We start from the raw sequence: 14,978 nt of genomic DNA, 5'->3' as shown, positions 1-14,978 counted from the left end.
TTGTCGCTATCTTTGGTGATTCTTGTGCCAACATCGACAACTTACGGTTGCGTGTTGTGCTATATCCAAGCGAAAATTACGCAACGAACATTCTGGTTACGCCACACTACCTTAGCTTGAGGTCCGGTCCCTTTCTTGAGATTAGAGAGGCAACCAGGACGTATAAAAAAAAAAACGCGACGCAGAAAACTGACACTAGTGTCCGTAGAAGTCACACTAAGTGGGAGTTTAGACTATGTCAATTAGGCCTAGCACCTCATCTCCTTGTGTGCTAATCTTTTGAAGAAAAAAAATCTTGTGCTGGTTTAATTGACTGCCAGCTCTCATTTCTTAATTGTAAACTCCTAAGAAACGCCTTTATGTGAACATGAGACGTGCTGGAGCCCAGTTGTTGACAGATGTCTTTTTTCAGGTGTCCATGTTAGTGTGCAAGCATTGTCATTTATTTGCGAGGTTGACCAGCGCATTGTACTGGCATGATTAAGCTGGCACAAATTTAATATGGGTAGAACTATACATTATTGATTTGAAAATGTGTGTGTCTATAATATGACTGTAGTCGATGATCACATTAAGCAACTTCATTATTTTCCATGCATATCAAGAAACAGCACAGGTATGCCATCACTTGTTTCGCATTTCATTCTTGCAGTTAAGTGTCGAGCAACAAATTGTACCGCATAAGTTGTAGTATGATTTGTTTTTCTTTCTGTGTTGTGCTCTGTACATCTCAACTCATGGATGCTGTCACAGGATATTCTTCGGACTTTCGTTGCAGGAAAGAGCGCTGGTGTCGCACCCGCTGAATAATGAGCCCGTCCCTCCATCTTGTGGAAGCACTTGTGTTCCACATGGCAATGCGGCTGCCAAGCCCGTACAACAGTGGCAGCGCCCACGCTGGTTGGCCGATGCTCTCAATGCTGCCAGCAGCCATTCCCAAAGCCACAGTGAACGAGCATGACGACTGGCACGATGCCTGGTAAAAGCTTTCGATTGCATTTGCTACGTACCTATGAAGGTTGGCTGCTACTTGATCACGCAGCTTCCAATGTTTCTTTATAAAACAATTAAAAAACATCTGTTCATGCTCCTCCGTTTTTTATTTCAATTTTTGCATAATGTATCGTAGGAACGCGAAAAACTGTGACAATGAGCCACATTTTCATGAATGCGACTTGTTAGGGGTGCCACGTAGGAACACAGTAAATTCCTTGGCTCTGGATAATGACATGTTTTTTGACGAATACGCCGCACGTTTGCCCGAAGTCCAACAAGGTCCGAGAGAAGAGCGCTGTCTCTTTTGACGGTATCACCATTTGGAGTCTGCCCTGTCGCTACTGACAGTCTCATGGAAAGGAAAGGGTCAGAACAAGGAAGGAAAACTTTAATGTTTACCAACAGTTGGTATTTAACATTTCCGTAATCAGGTCGTTGTGACAGTTTTCACCAGTTCTCCGGTGTGTTCACCGTGCCTGTAACAGTCGGCGTCAATGTGTTGTGCTTGCGTAGGTTCGCCTGCCTCACCGCTGCTGGACTGGGGTGACATCATGGAGGTTGCGGTTGCTGCGTCACCAACCAGGTCCCCGACTCCTCTACCCCCTCAGCCGCCACGTGTGGTTGTTCGAGTGAAGACAACTAAAGGCCGCACCGACTGGAGGAGCTGCACCTGCTGCAGGTGCAGCTACGTCAGTGTCAGGTTGCCTATTAACAGACGCAGTCCCAGGTTTTCCATCAGCAGCAGCGTAACGAGCTGGTTCGAGCTTGAGCTGCTCCAGCTCAACAAACTAATCAAGCTGCAACAACTGCTTGTTCTCGGGGCCCAGCCACAACAGTAGGCTGATTTATTTGATTTGTTTCATCTTCCTCTTTAGTAATTACAATGTTTTACATTCTCTTTTGTGTTTAAGAAAGCTTTTTTAAAGTCTGTAACTTGCTTGATTTTATCCCTGACCTGAAGTTGTTACAAGTATTGACCGTATATCCTTCAGTAAAGCCTAGCTTTTTTTAACTTGTTTCGCGATTGGCTATTTGTAGTGAACATTTTATGCAAAAGGGAAGTTACGTCAGCTTTAAATCTATTCTTCTAAAACTTAAAAAGTAACCGAGTATTTTTTTCTTACTAATTACATTGTTTGTAACATTGATTGTACTTAAATAGTAACAGAGTATTTTTTTCTTACTAATTACATTGTTTGTAACGGGAAGTTAGTCAGCCCCAGTGAGCAACTTATTTCCACTATAGACGAGATATTCAGCCAGTGTCGTACCACAGCTATCCTGGGGTCTTTAAATTAAATCACAGTAGCGATACGCAACCGCATGCTGTTACAATGATCGTCCACATCGGTACAGGCAAAGGCAGAGATTGACCTCAAGATTCCTATGTTCAGCTGTGCGAGCTTTCACTCCACGTGCTCCAGGCTGTGATGCGTTATTGCAGTCGACCACCGATCCCCTTGAAGGAAAATAGGAATATGTTTGAACGTACAGCCAGGTGTTTCCTAAACATTGCCACTGTTATTTATGTAATGTCTCTTTTATTATTGTGTAGTCCATGTGCAGCCTCGTTCATTAAATGCTGTTGTCACAGAGTTTTGCCATAGTTTTCATTGAGTTCAGACGTCTCATTTCCTGTCCAGGGGTTTGCGCCTCGCAATCCTCTATGGACTTGCACCACCTACTAGAGTAAAGTCAACACCACATTGACGAGGCCTGCCCACTGCCTTTTCATTGCGGAGGTGTTGCCGTGTCACCGAGCTTTTGGTTTCTTATCAAAACATCCCAAGGTGGTCAAAATTAATCCTTAGTTCTCTGCTGGGGCGTGCCAAATGCCGTCGTTGGTTTGGCACGTAACTGACTTCACTGCCTTTACACTGCACACTACTACAGTGCCGACGTAGGAATTGGGCCCAAGTTTGCAGCTGACCACACAGTGATACAGTAATTGAGCAGCGGTTCCAGCTAAACCCTGGTACGGTGCCCACCTCATTCATGCTCGCATTCAGTAATACATAAAGTGATCCCATCAGTTTGAGTGCGTGGGCCCTGCATGCTTGTGTAAGTAACTGTTAGGGAGGACACCCTTGACTGTCTAACATCCGAAGGTGTCCTCACAAGGAATTGCTGCGCTATTGTAATATTTATTCTAACCGAAATTCTTCATGTGGGGTCACAAGTGCAAGACATGATTTCAGACATTCTCATGTATAAGTTTATTTCGAACAAATGTGCCCCGAACAACTCGCTGAAAAATCTCGAGTCTGAAGACGCCAAAATTTTGAGTTATTTCAATGTAATTTCCTGAAGCTTCTCATTTTCATTGTATCCTGCTACCCCCCTGCTTTGTGTGATGACAAAGATTGCATTGTTCTTGAGCAAAATGTTTCCACAACAAAGAAGGCAGATTGGTCTTGCTTCTTTTTGAAGATTCATAAAACAGCAACCGCCAGCATAGTTTCAAACACTGTCCTCCAGCAGGAATCGGAGTAGAACAAAGACATTGCAACAATCCGTGGTGACCAACTAGCTGAGAAACCGGCGGATTTTTTTCGGTTCAAAGTAGAAAGTGTGTGGCCATAATATAAGGTTGGTTTGTTTCTGGCCCGATTGCATTTTCAGCTGTAACATGGCCAGTGACTTGATTCTTCGGTGACCTAAGATAAAAAGGACATGCTCTGCATTCAGTTCCTTCTGGAAACACCACACAACGAGTTGAGCCAGCACCCATGCCCCGTTGAATGTGTCCACGGGGTCTGGAGTCGATGGGAGATGAGACTGCCTTCAGCATCGTTAGGGGGTGGGACTGGTAGAGCGGGAAGCGGCTCGTTCTGCAGGTGGGCCAAGTTTCGCAGTGCAAGTCCACCAGTGATCATCAAAGCTGACCATTCAGGCTTTTGCTGCTACCACATGTCGAGGCACGGAAAGTGCCTAAGCCCGCTGCACCGAGTTCCTAGTCCAGAAGTGGGCCTTTTGGTACCTACATAAGACAAGAATGAGGAACCAATACACTTCGTTTTTTGGTACCTAAATAAGACAAGAATTAAGGACAATACATCACAATTATTGTTTGAATAGAAAATGTGGGACTAGTTTGTGGAGTAGTGTACATCCGATTAATGCTCAGACTACTGTTTTCGATAGAAAGTGCGGTATACGATAACACTCTTCTTTAGATGTACACACACAGCTTTTTGTCGTGAGCGGATAATGTCCCTTCGCGCACATCTTAAGCTTCAGAAAGTCTCTTTTAGATGGCTGAAGGCATCAGTCCGGTTCAGGTGGTATGCTGTACGATATGGACTTTGGTGCTAGTTGTATTTTCGGTACACTCTGCTGCTTGCCGAAGGATGTCAATTTGCGAATGGTGTGGTATCGGCGTATTTTTCCTATATTATTGTATATTTCTGTGGACTCGTAAGCCGCGGTCTCATTTAAGCAACAAATGTCAAGAACCGATAAACAACCAACCTCAATAAACAACAAATGTTATTGAGCAGTGGGTGTTTGCCGTGCAGTTTGGTTTACACGACACAAGCACATGCTGACACAAAAACTGTTTACATTTGGGACTGTTGTAGGTATCAATTGCACAGACAACTTATTGATTGCCACCAAATGAATGCTTCCATCTGTATGTAGAAAGTAAACACTCGCTCATCATTTTCAATTTTAATTTATTTTATTTTAAGTTTTCATGTTCGAGAATCTGACGATCAAAAAGGTTCATCTGGGATGAGACTGTGTTGCAACACAACATCGTCTCATTCCACAATCACTGGAAATGTGCTTTGGTCATGATCATTCTTGCAAGGAGGGTGCGCTCGGGCCGCTACTATCATTGTGCTTGGTAACCCGATCGGGAGTTCGTTTTATTTATCGTATTTCTGTGCTTTCACAAAAGTCGGCAACTGTTTAATGACATCTTTTTTTTTTTCTTCATAAGAACGGGAGTACGTTCACACTCGGTCGTGCAAACTGTCGCCGGATACAGATTTGTTTTAAAGTTTTGATTGATATCGTTACGTCAGAGTTTAGACCTACAATATAGCATCTCAGCGTACATTTTGATTAATTAAGTTTGGCACTACTAACGCAAACAGGGGTGAACTTACCTTCACGTTGATGGAGAAGTATCCATTTCTGTTTCGAGAGCACTTCCACATCGGGACCGCCGGGTCCTCTTATCAATGCACCCAGTCGCCACTGGAAACTTCATTTCGCAGGAGCCCCGCAGGAACGCATTAAAGTTCGCTGTGCTGTGCGGGAACTTCAGAGAGCGGGTGAAAATGGTCCGTGCGAGGAGCCGCGAAGCTCGCTCCACAACCCGGCGCACTGTCGGCTGCGGCATGTTCACATGGTCCCAGTAATAACTTAGAACGTCCTGGCACCATAAATGCTGGAAGCAACGAGGAGCTACAGCATCGCTGAGGGCGGCAGGCCCTAAGTACTCGCGCTCCTGGCAGAGACAGCAGAGTGCTTGCCGGTCGCCTTCGTGAAGCTGCACCGCACAGGAAATCCGCGGTCACTGAAGTGTTCCAGCAGGTTCAGGCGTACTCTGAAACTTCGTCTCGTCACACGTCTGGATTCGCTGTCGCCTGCGTCGTCGTAGAGGATCTCTTCTGCGCTTAAAATGAAGTGCACGAACTCCGCAAACGACTCACCGGCCGCTATGACACCCCAAACACGTAAGTGGAGGAGCGGCTCGAGGAAGCGACAGAGCTACCTCGAGATTCTCGAGGAAAGAGTCGAGTATTTCCTCGCGTCGAGGAGCGTTTGGAGAGGAGGTCGGTTTATGAAGCGCAAAACCGGCCTCGAGTGTAGTTTCGAGTCGAGATTGGGTCGAGTTCGAGTCGAGGCCCGTTTATGAATTCGGCTGTCAGACTCCGCGAAGTTGGGTCAGGCAATTATATGAGGCAATGAGTGTCCCGGGTGTGTTGGAATATTTGCCAGTGCAGTGTGACGTGTAACCATAGATCAATAATTGTGACCTCCAGCCCGAGGGGGGTCGGGGGGGGGGGGGGGAGTTTTTAACGTGCATGACACAGTAGTGGTCACACAAACGCACGGTTTTACGATACTCATCCAGTGCGAAACGGCCATGGATGGGCAGGAGGTTGAAGCTCAGAAAAACCTTGAAGCGACCTGGCGAACTACCTCCTACCCTTTGTACACTGGGAGTAATCCGATCGAACGCCACCCGAACGACGCTGGTATATAGTAAAGTAAGTTCGTAATCGTCCTGGAGGTTTATTTTCCGGGACGGAGGAAACGCCTCGGAAAAATCAAAGAAGCCGACACAACTCGAGGTCGAGGAGCGTTCTACCATACCAGCAGTGTCGGAAGAGAAAAAACGGGGGGGGGGGGGGGGGGGGGGGGGGGGCTCCAGCTCCCCTTTCTCCTTTCAGATATTTCGGACTGCTAAAGAAAACAATGCGGGGAAAGAGGGCGTGGTCGAGCTTATTTTAATCTGAAATTATTTATACATATGTCTAGCTATTGTCGCTGTTCACTGCATAAACGATCGCGTAGATGGCCATCTTCGAAAACTCAGTGCCAGAAGGCACCACTTGTCATATGCTTAATGGTTCGGAAGTTCACAGGTATGTCTTTTAGACATAAATAACTGTGCCATTGATAAAAAATAAAAAAATAAACATTACAATAAATGCTGGAATAAAAAGATGCAGAAAAAAAAACTATCAAAAATTCGCGGGAAGTGTTGTGTTCTTGCATATTCAGGGGCTCAGAACTTCGAAACAAGTTTCTCCTACCAAAATCTGTACAGGCTAAAAGAAACATGTCCCAAGAACGTGAAGCGAAAAAACAAATGCTTATTTTTTAATGACGTGCTGAACTTGAACAATATTACCTATCTTCTCCCGTGAGTTAATTTATTCTGTAACGTGAGAAAAAACAATAAATACGTTATTTTGTATTCTGCAGATGGAAATGATAGGTACTGTCTGTAGTGTAAATTTAAATGCGATACCTCAAACAACTTAGACGAAAAAAAAAAAAACAAGTTTAGGGCATAATTACCTGTAGATACATGTTTCGACATTTCTTCGAAACTTATCTTGAATAACAATATTCACATCTTAAGATGACGCTTACCTAAGCTGTACATAGATAATTCTTAAAAAAGTTTAACATCTCTACCATAATAGCTTCGACTAAAGCGCGCTTCAAATATGGCACAAACGACAATCGCCAAAAAACCGTCGTCCTTCCGCGCCCCTTCTGGAATTTTTTTTTTTAACTAAGCATGCCCGAACATTGAAATAAACGGCATTGTCTTCTGTAAGGAACGCAGCACCGCATGTAGAAATTCGAGAAAAAAAAATACGAATGTACATCACTACTTGAATTCAAATGAAACCGTCCGCCGGTCTTTCGAAGTTTGACGAACGTCGAACTTTTACCCCAAAAGTTTGAAGTTCATCGAACTTTTGACATTTTAGGATTCGAAAGGTCGGAACTTTTCGAAGTCTCTTGATAAATAAGTTCGAAAGTTCGAAAATTGTCAAATTACTTAGCGTAGGGGATTCGAAAGTTCGAAAAGCTTCCACCTTTCTAGTGCAAGAAGGTCAAAAGTTAAAAAAATCATGCAATTTTTTGGTATATCAAGTTCGAAAGTTCCACAAGCATCGAATTTTGCAGCGTAATAAGTTCGAAAGTTGGAAAAGGATCGAATTTTTTAGCGTCATAAGATCGGCGGTTGAAAAAGCGTCGAACTTCTTAGTTTAACACGTTCGAAAATTCGACTTCCTTCGAATTTTACAATATAGATAGTTCGAAAATTCTAAATCTTTCAAACCTTTCGAACCGCTTGAATCGATAGTCCAAAATTGGGTTTGAAAAAAGTTCGCGGCATCCCTAGAAATTACTTTGACGTTACTTTTGAATAACTTGAGGCAGTAATTTGGGCTCATGTTATCTGCCGTACACACCCAACGCAGTGTTTACAAAACAAGCCCTCGTTTGCCCACATAGAGCGTGTGCAGGAACTAGGCACCCTAGCACGAACCAGATCCGGGAGAAGCGAGGCGCTGCGCATGCGCAGTGCCGCCAGCAGGGCCACCACAGTGATGTGACGTCCAAGTGCTAAGCTGGTCTATATGTCCCAAAACTCAGATTTTTCTGTTTACACCGCAAAAGCGCTATGCGCCTCAAAGTGAACCATACCGAACAGTGGTTTTGCTGGTGCACACGACATAAGTGTTAAACATAATGTATAACATCTTTAAATCTGACTCAGAAAGACAGTCGACTCACCGGTTTCACTGTTCATTGAACTGTGAAGGTTTTTACCAAAAGGTTGATATGTTTCCGTCTTCCTGATTTAGAGGTTGTAGTCCGTGTCAGTTTGTTAAGTCAGGCAATGAGCTCGTTCTTACAAGCAGTCGTCACGTGAAACGTTTCCTTCCGACTCGGACGCGATCTAATTATACTCTCCCAAGAGCGCTATACAGCTTTGCATCGCTTATCACCCGGCCAAAAGTGCTGAGTCACTGAGCTGTGGACGCATGCGCAGCGCCCGATATGCCGCGGAACAGATCAGCACCGCATGCTCAGAAGGCGTTCCACAGCCCAGCAGACAGAGGTGGCAGCGGGCAGGAGGCGAATTTGCAGTTTTACTTGGCAATGCAGTAGAGAGGGGGAGAGCCCGGCCCCCACACAACTTCATTCAGCGCTCAAAATGGAACAGGAAACGGGTGCATGTAACCTTTACTGCATTGCTAAGAAAAGTTGTCGCCGAGCATAGTTGACCTATCCTCGGTCATTTCGTTTAACGTGCATTTTTCTCAAACACCCGAAGAGTCCAAGTTTATGCGCATTGTCAGACAAAGGGTTTGGATAATTGCTAAGCAGAAACGTTGCCAGTTGAGGGATGGCGCGAGCTTCCCTAAATTGTGTACTTTCCCAAAAAATATGGGGCTATATCTGCTTGTAGGCATATTCCCGAATAAACTTCCCAAGGGAAGGCAGCGAGGCACACCGCGAGCGGCAGATGCTTTGCTCGAAGACGCACGAAACGTTCTGGGGCTTTGACATGGCATTTGGAATTATCGACTTATTCCGGTCGTTTGTTGTTCACAATAATCGAAGCTTAAGATTTGGCCTTGCTTGACGAAAGTAAAAGGCTGGGGATCTGTTTGTCCTGTCCTGTCAGGTTTTAAATTATGTTTAACTCACTGGTGATGTGCTCGTCGCCTTGTAGCCTATCAGCCGTTCATCCCTGAGCTGACGCACTGTCAGCTTAGTGATGAACGGTGGAAGCTAGGTGTTTGTTGGAGCAGTCACACGTTTATCGTTCACCACGGAGCCACGCCCTCGTTCATACCCACGCGCAGAGAAAGGGAAGGGACAGGTGATTAAAGGAAGGTGTTTAATTGGTTCTGGTTAGGTTGCAGCTCCCAACGCACTGTCGGATTAAGAATGAACGAAGTATAATATCGTCTTGATGCGGCTACGCCGCGTATCTGTCGTGCCTTGAGTTCGTAAGCCGTTGCCTTCCAGGGATGTCTACGCGTAAGCTTTCTCCTTTGCCTTTCCAGCCCTCTTTCGTGCGCCTGTTCAGCTCTTCCTACAAAGCTTTGCGCTCAGGGGGCCATCGATTATTTCCTTGTATGATCTTTCACAACATTTCACCACGCAAAACATTTTTTCTCTTTTTTAAAGCTTCAAGATTAACTATCTAATTTAGGACGAATGGAATTTTAAAAGTATTGAGTAATTTTCTCGAAATTACTGCCTGGAGGTAATTCTACTAAATTACTAGCCAAGAGAAGTAATTCATTACATCACTCACTACTCCAAGAAGTAACTTAATTATTGTAATTTCATTAGAGTAACGTCATTACGGCCATCTCTGCTTGCAATAGAGATATTCTTGTACAGTGCAATAACTAGCTAGTGAAAGCCTCAAGGGCTTGCGCACCTAGCTCGGCAGGTCGTTTTAGCAGTTTCCTTTGATACCGCCCCATATTCCCAATAACGATAATATGCATGTCCAAAAGCGACGGCGGAATATCGAGTATCGTTATCGTAGTCATGAGAACAATCTACTAAAGCTCTCTAACGGCTCTGCTCATCTGCTCCTTGGCGTAGGTCGTCTCTCTTGGCCTCTTTCTTCCTCGTTCCGATTCAAAGTTCCTGTTAGCTGCTTCGCAGCTGCTTTGCCTTTCTTCCTCCTGCACCTCCAGAATGTCGGGATGGCATCTGCTGCGGTTTCCGATCTTGAGACGGGGCCGGTGACGTCCCAGCACAGTTAGTACAGCCAAAAACTTTACCTCCTGTCCACTCCCGTCGTCTGTATCATTGGCGGCGTTCAGGGGTATCGTCACGAACGCCAAACCAAGGTCCCAGTCCACCCACTCAGATGCCCCTCGTCAAGAAGCGGGACGAAGCGGGACGCGCAGGGAAAACTTTCCGTTTAGAGTGCAGGCTTTCCGACTTCCGTTTTCGGTTTGGAGACCCTTTAACCGATTCGGCCCATGAGGACCCTACAGAAAAAAAACATTTGGCGCATTTATGAAAATAAACGGGTCCATACCGATAACAGATTAACCATACCGGTCACCAGTTTGTCAAAGGGGTCGCCCGTATGGCTCAAAGGGGTCCTCCGTATGAGCCATAACGGTCACCTATTTGGACAAAGAGGTCACTCCTTTGGCAAACGGGTCGCTCGTCTGGGTAAATGGGTCGCTCGACTGGGCAAATGGGGGACTCGTTTGGGCAAAGTTGTCGCACGTTTGCGCAAGCCGGTAACCATGTTGCAAACTGTACCGGTTTAATCAAACGGCTCTCCGGAGCCCGTTTGATATTGAACGCACAGATCGGCGGCCTGGCCACGCCTACCGTTTCAGCCGTGGCAGCCAATGTTTCCGGAAGTCTGGGAGCGCCGGTTCACCGATTTTAGATCGTCGGCGTAATGCAAGTAATTATATTTATATTTCAATTGCGCTGATGTTCGCTTATACTGCAACTAAAACTAAGACCTTTTTTGTTGCTGTTTCACGTAAACGCGCGACGTTGGTGAGCCGATATTTTTGACAGAACTTTAAAACTTGTTCCATCTTTGTTGCCTCAATTTACTTATTCAGCTCGAATCTCTCTTGGAGAAGACGCGACCGCGTGAAAGAATGTACGTCTAGACTCCGTTTCACTTTAATTCAAGACGCAGCGAAGGTAGCACGCGTACACGCGGCTGCAAGAACATCGAGCATTGCGAGAGCACGCCCGCCGTTGCAGCAGTCAAGCTACGAGCTCGCGCTGAGTACTTTCTTCGCTCGGGCGCAAGCCGAGCTTCTGGCCGCCCCGCCGCCATTTCCAAGGTTCGAGCGTGCTAAAATGCGCGCGCGCTCGCGCGCGCACGCGTGTTTCTTTTTTGAGGTTACAAAAACACATCTCACTGGAATGCCTGGGGAGAGGGAGAGGGGCTGTCCCGGTGGTCCCGGCACCTTGACCTCGCACCCTCCCTCCTCTCTCGTCACCACTGTCACGTGACCCTCAGCAACGCGCGAGCTACACGCTGGTAAGCATCGAGATCCGGAAGGGTGCGCCTGACAGCCGCTTTTTTCTTTGTCTGCTTGTTGTCATTTCCAGCTCGAACTTCGCGCGTCCACCTGCTTCGATCTGTCGCCTAACCCTGCGGTCTTATTAGGATGTCTCTCGACAACGTATTGGATGTGCACCAAAGCTCTAAATGTTCGAAAAGTCCTACGCCTATATCTGCAACAAGCGATTCTTCAAAGAAGTCAGGAATTCTTGCGGTTTGGTTGGGTTCGGCAAATGACAGCTTGTGCGCCACATCGTGTTGAAACTTCCAAGGAGCCGTTCCTTTTTCCTGTCCATTTGCAAGCACCTACGTGAGCACATTTGTTCTACGTGTTTTCTCCATGTCATAAATAGATTTATGAGTTTCGGAACGTCTTAAATAAGTTTAAGATAACCAACCCACCAGACGATTCCCATTTCGGGGTAGCGAATAATTTCCCCATTGGAATGGCACGTTCAAACGTGGGGTCACGTGCAAGGTCAAACGGGCACCTGTATCAAATGGGTGCCGTTTCGAGCGGGTACCGTGTCAAACGGCTACCCGTATCCCATAATCACGTTTGATCCAAACGGGTCGACAAGTGTGCACCTGTTTGATTTACCAGTTTTCCACCCGTTTTAATTTCATATGGTTTTTTTCAGTAGGGGATCCAATTTCACCAGAAGTTACGTGACGCCACCACTGCCGCGGTGCATTCTGGTACCTGTATTTCTCCCCACTTTTCCGGGCGCGTCAGTGCGCGTTGTATGCCCGGCGTCTGAAAATTTTTGGATTAGCATGATACTTTTATTGGGTGTTTACTTACGACGCCGTTCCGCTGTGCTACAACAAGTCAATGCACCCTCGAATGTTCTTCTTTGCCATTGAACTAGATCTTCACTCCTTTCCAAGTTCATTGAGACGTCTGAGCAGCAGGAGTACTCGAGTAGTGGCGCCGTTGTTTTTCCCGCAGCCGTATATAGTGGGACCACCGCGTGAACAACTCGAACGTGGAAACAGCCCACAAAGCGATTTTGTACTGATAAGACGACTGAAACTGCTCTCCGGCGCTTGCTGACAAACCAAGGCATCACAAACAGTACAATATTATGAATTACACAGATGACAGAATAATTCTAGCCAATACCGAGGCGTCCCAAAAGGTGATATACGATGATGTATACACACCGCAACCCTCTGCAGGCTGAAAGACGGACAGCGCTAACTGCCAATACAATGGCGGCAGCCCCACTTCCACTTCCAGAGTGCGTACGCCTGCGCAATTCGCTTGGGGAGATCGCTCTATCCAGGAAAGAGGACTGTGAGCTCTTAGGATAGAACCGAACGAGGTACTCCGAGTTAAACCGAATGAAAAATTCAACAATGTTACCCTGTTTGGCAGTCAATGTTTTCTAGTGGACCGCTGACAGTGCCTGACTGTACGTCAAGCATGTCTGATGGGCCAATAAGTTACTCTGACTGACAGTCAAACTCAAGTCAGACTCCGCTTGTCGGCTTTCTGATGGTTTCCTGGTGGCAGTCGGCTGCCGCGAAATGCCATCAAGATGTCTTGGTGGCGATTCTGATTGTACATCGATTGTCTCTGACTGTACGTCAAGCTTTGACGTGCAGACAGACGTACGGTCAAAGCACGTAAAGTTCGTTCGGATACCACTATTTCGTCAAATCTATGAATACGAAAAATAATCTATGCACGAGAAAACGATTTCGCGACGTGAGCCCATAAAACCGCTGATGTTAGAGATATGACACGCAACCGACCGAAAACCTTGATAAGAAGCCCGCCGAAACGCCGAACACGCCACTTTTGCTTCGCCCATAGAGGCTTCCCCGAGCTTCCATGAACAATCGCTCTCGACTCGTTTTGTTTGCCCGCTTGCTTCAACCTGTTGATTATGCCCGGGCTCTACACTGTCATATGTTTTAGTAGAATTTCTACTCGACAAGACCCAGCCTGTTGTGAGTTCCGACGATGTAAGGGACTTTAGCGGTGTAGTTGAAGACGACAAGGTGTACCAGGTTTACTGGGCCGGAGACCCGCGAAAAAAAGGATCGTTGTACGACGCGAAGGTACTCTACATGGCAGGTGAGTAGAACTGAAATACGGCGAGTGATGTACGAGTGCTTTGCATAACATGCTGAAGGCTTAACTGCATATGCAGCCGAAGCATTCTTTAGAGCGATGCGCTCATTGTCGGAATCTCGCGCTGCAATACTAAAATGCTCCTGCCTTGGTCCGAGAGGTGTGGGCTAGAAAGTTTATACCTTTCTGTCTGGCATGGGCTATTTGCCTTACCGCTGTGTCGCACCTCATTATTAATTGTTTCATGAAGAGTGCAGACAAAAAGCATCCGCGAGCGCAGTTCAGATATGTGTGCTGCTCGCGTTCGTCTGTGGAAGCCAGGGCTGTCTGTCGTAGCATGCATGCTTGCTCTCCAGCTTCAAAGGAGTCGCATAGGTTTTGTGAAAATTCAAGTGTATACAGTCGTCCCGAAAGGTTCAGACATCGAGGGCGTTTCTTTGAAACATGCTTACGTTGCATGTGGTCCCGTTCGTAAACGGATGTCCCTTTTGCCCCAAAAACGCAAATTTCTAAAGGGGAAAAAAAAACAAGGACGGGTACACACTTTTCCTGATTTTTGATGTCATAAATTGCATTCATTTTAAGGATTTGTGAACCGCTTCACAGCCATCCAATATTGCAACCTCGGAATTTGAGCTTTATCTAAAGAGTGAAGCTATACGCACTCCGGAGTGCGCTTCAGACGGAAATGGCTATACGCACTCCGCTAAACTCGTATAAAACGAATGGTCAAATCGAGTTTCCTGAGCGATGGCATAGCATAGGTCATTCTTCTTCCGGCAGCGACAGCAATCGGACGCCGAATCACAAGCTTCCCCGGAGCGGCGATAACGGCCCTCGCCGGCCGTGGTGACTCGGCTTTTTCCGGTTCCGAAGATTACAGGGTTGTTCTGCCCCAGCTGCCTTCAGGGGAGGCGATGAAGCGTGCCGTCGTACTGCACGGCGACATGGCTTGTCGCCCATGTCACATCGAGGACTTCCGTCAGCCCCTCGCTGAAGCAGGCGTACTCGGTGAGGTTGCTAAGATTGGGGCGTTCCAGATGTCCCATGTCTGGCTCCTCGACCTCAAGACCGACGCGGCCAAGACGAAGCTCCTCGAGGCGGGGCGCCTTGTCGTCAACGGCCGCACGTGCCTCGTCGTCGACCCTTTCCGGCAGGAGGTGCGGCTGAAGCTGCACTGGGTGGCATTCGGAGTTTCAAACGACGTCATGCACCAAGCCTTCTCCGAGTTCGGGGAGGTAAAGGAGGTGGCGGACGAGCGTTGAACGATGCCGGGGTTTGAAGGCGCCGAGTCGACGACCAGGATCGTGCGCCTTGTTCTGCGAAAGGGCGTCA

The sequence above is a fragment of the Ixodes scapularis genome, unplaced genomic scaffold, assembly GCF_016920785.2.
Source record: "Ixodes scapularis isolate PalLabHiFi unplaced genomic scaffold, ASM1692078v2 PGA_scaffold4__175_contigs__length_147842914, whole genome shotgun sequence".
In the NCBI taxonomy this organism is placed as follows: Eukaryota; Metazoa; Arthropoda; class Arachnida; order Ixodida; family Ixodidae; genus Ixodes; species Ixodes scapularis.
The sequence above is the reverse complement of the archived record's forward strand: the minus strand, read 5'-3'. Positions refer to the sequence as shown.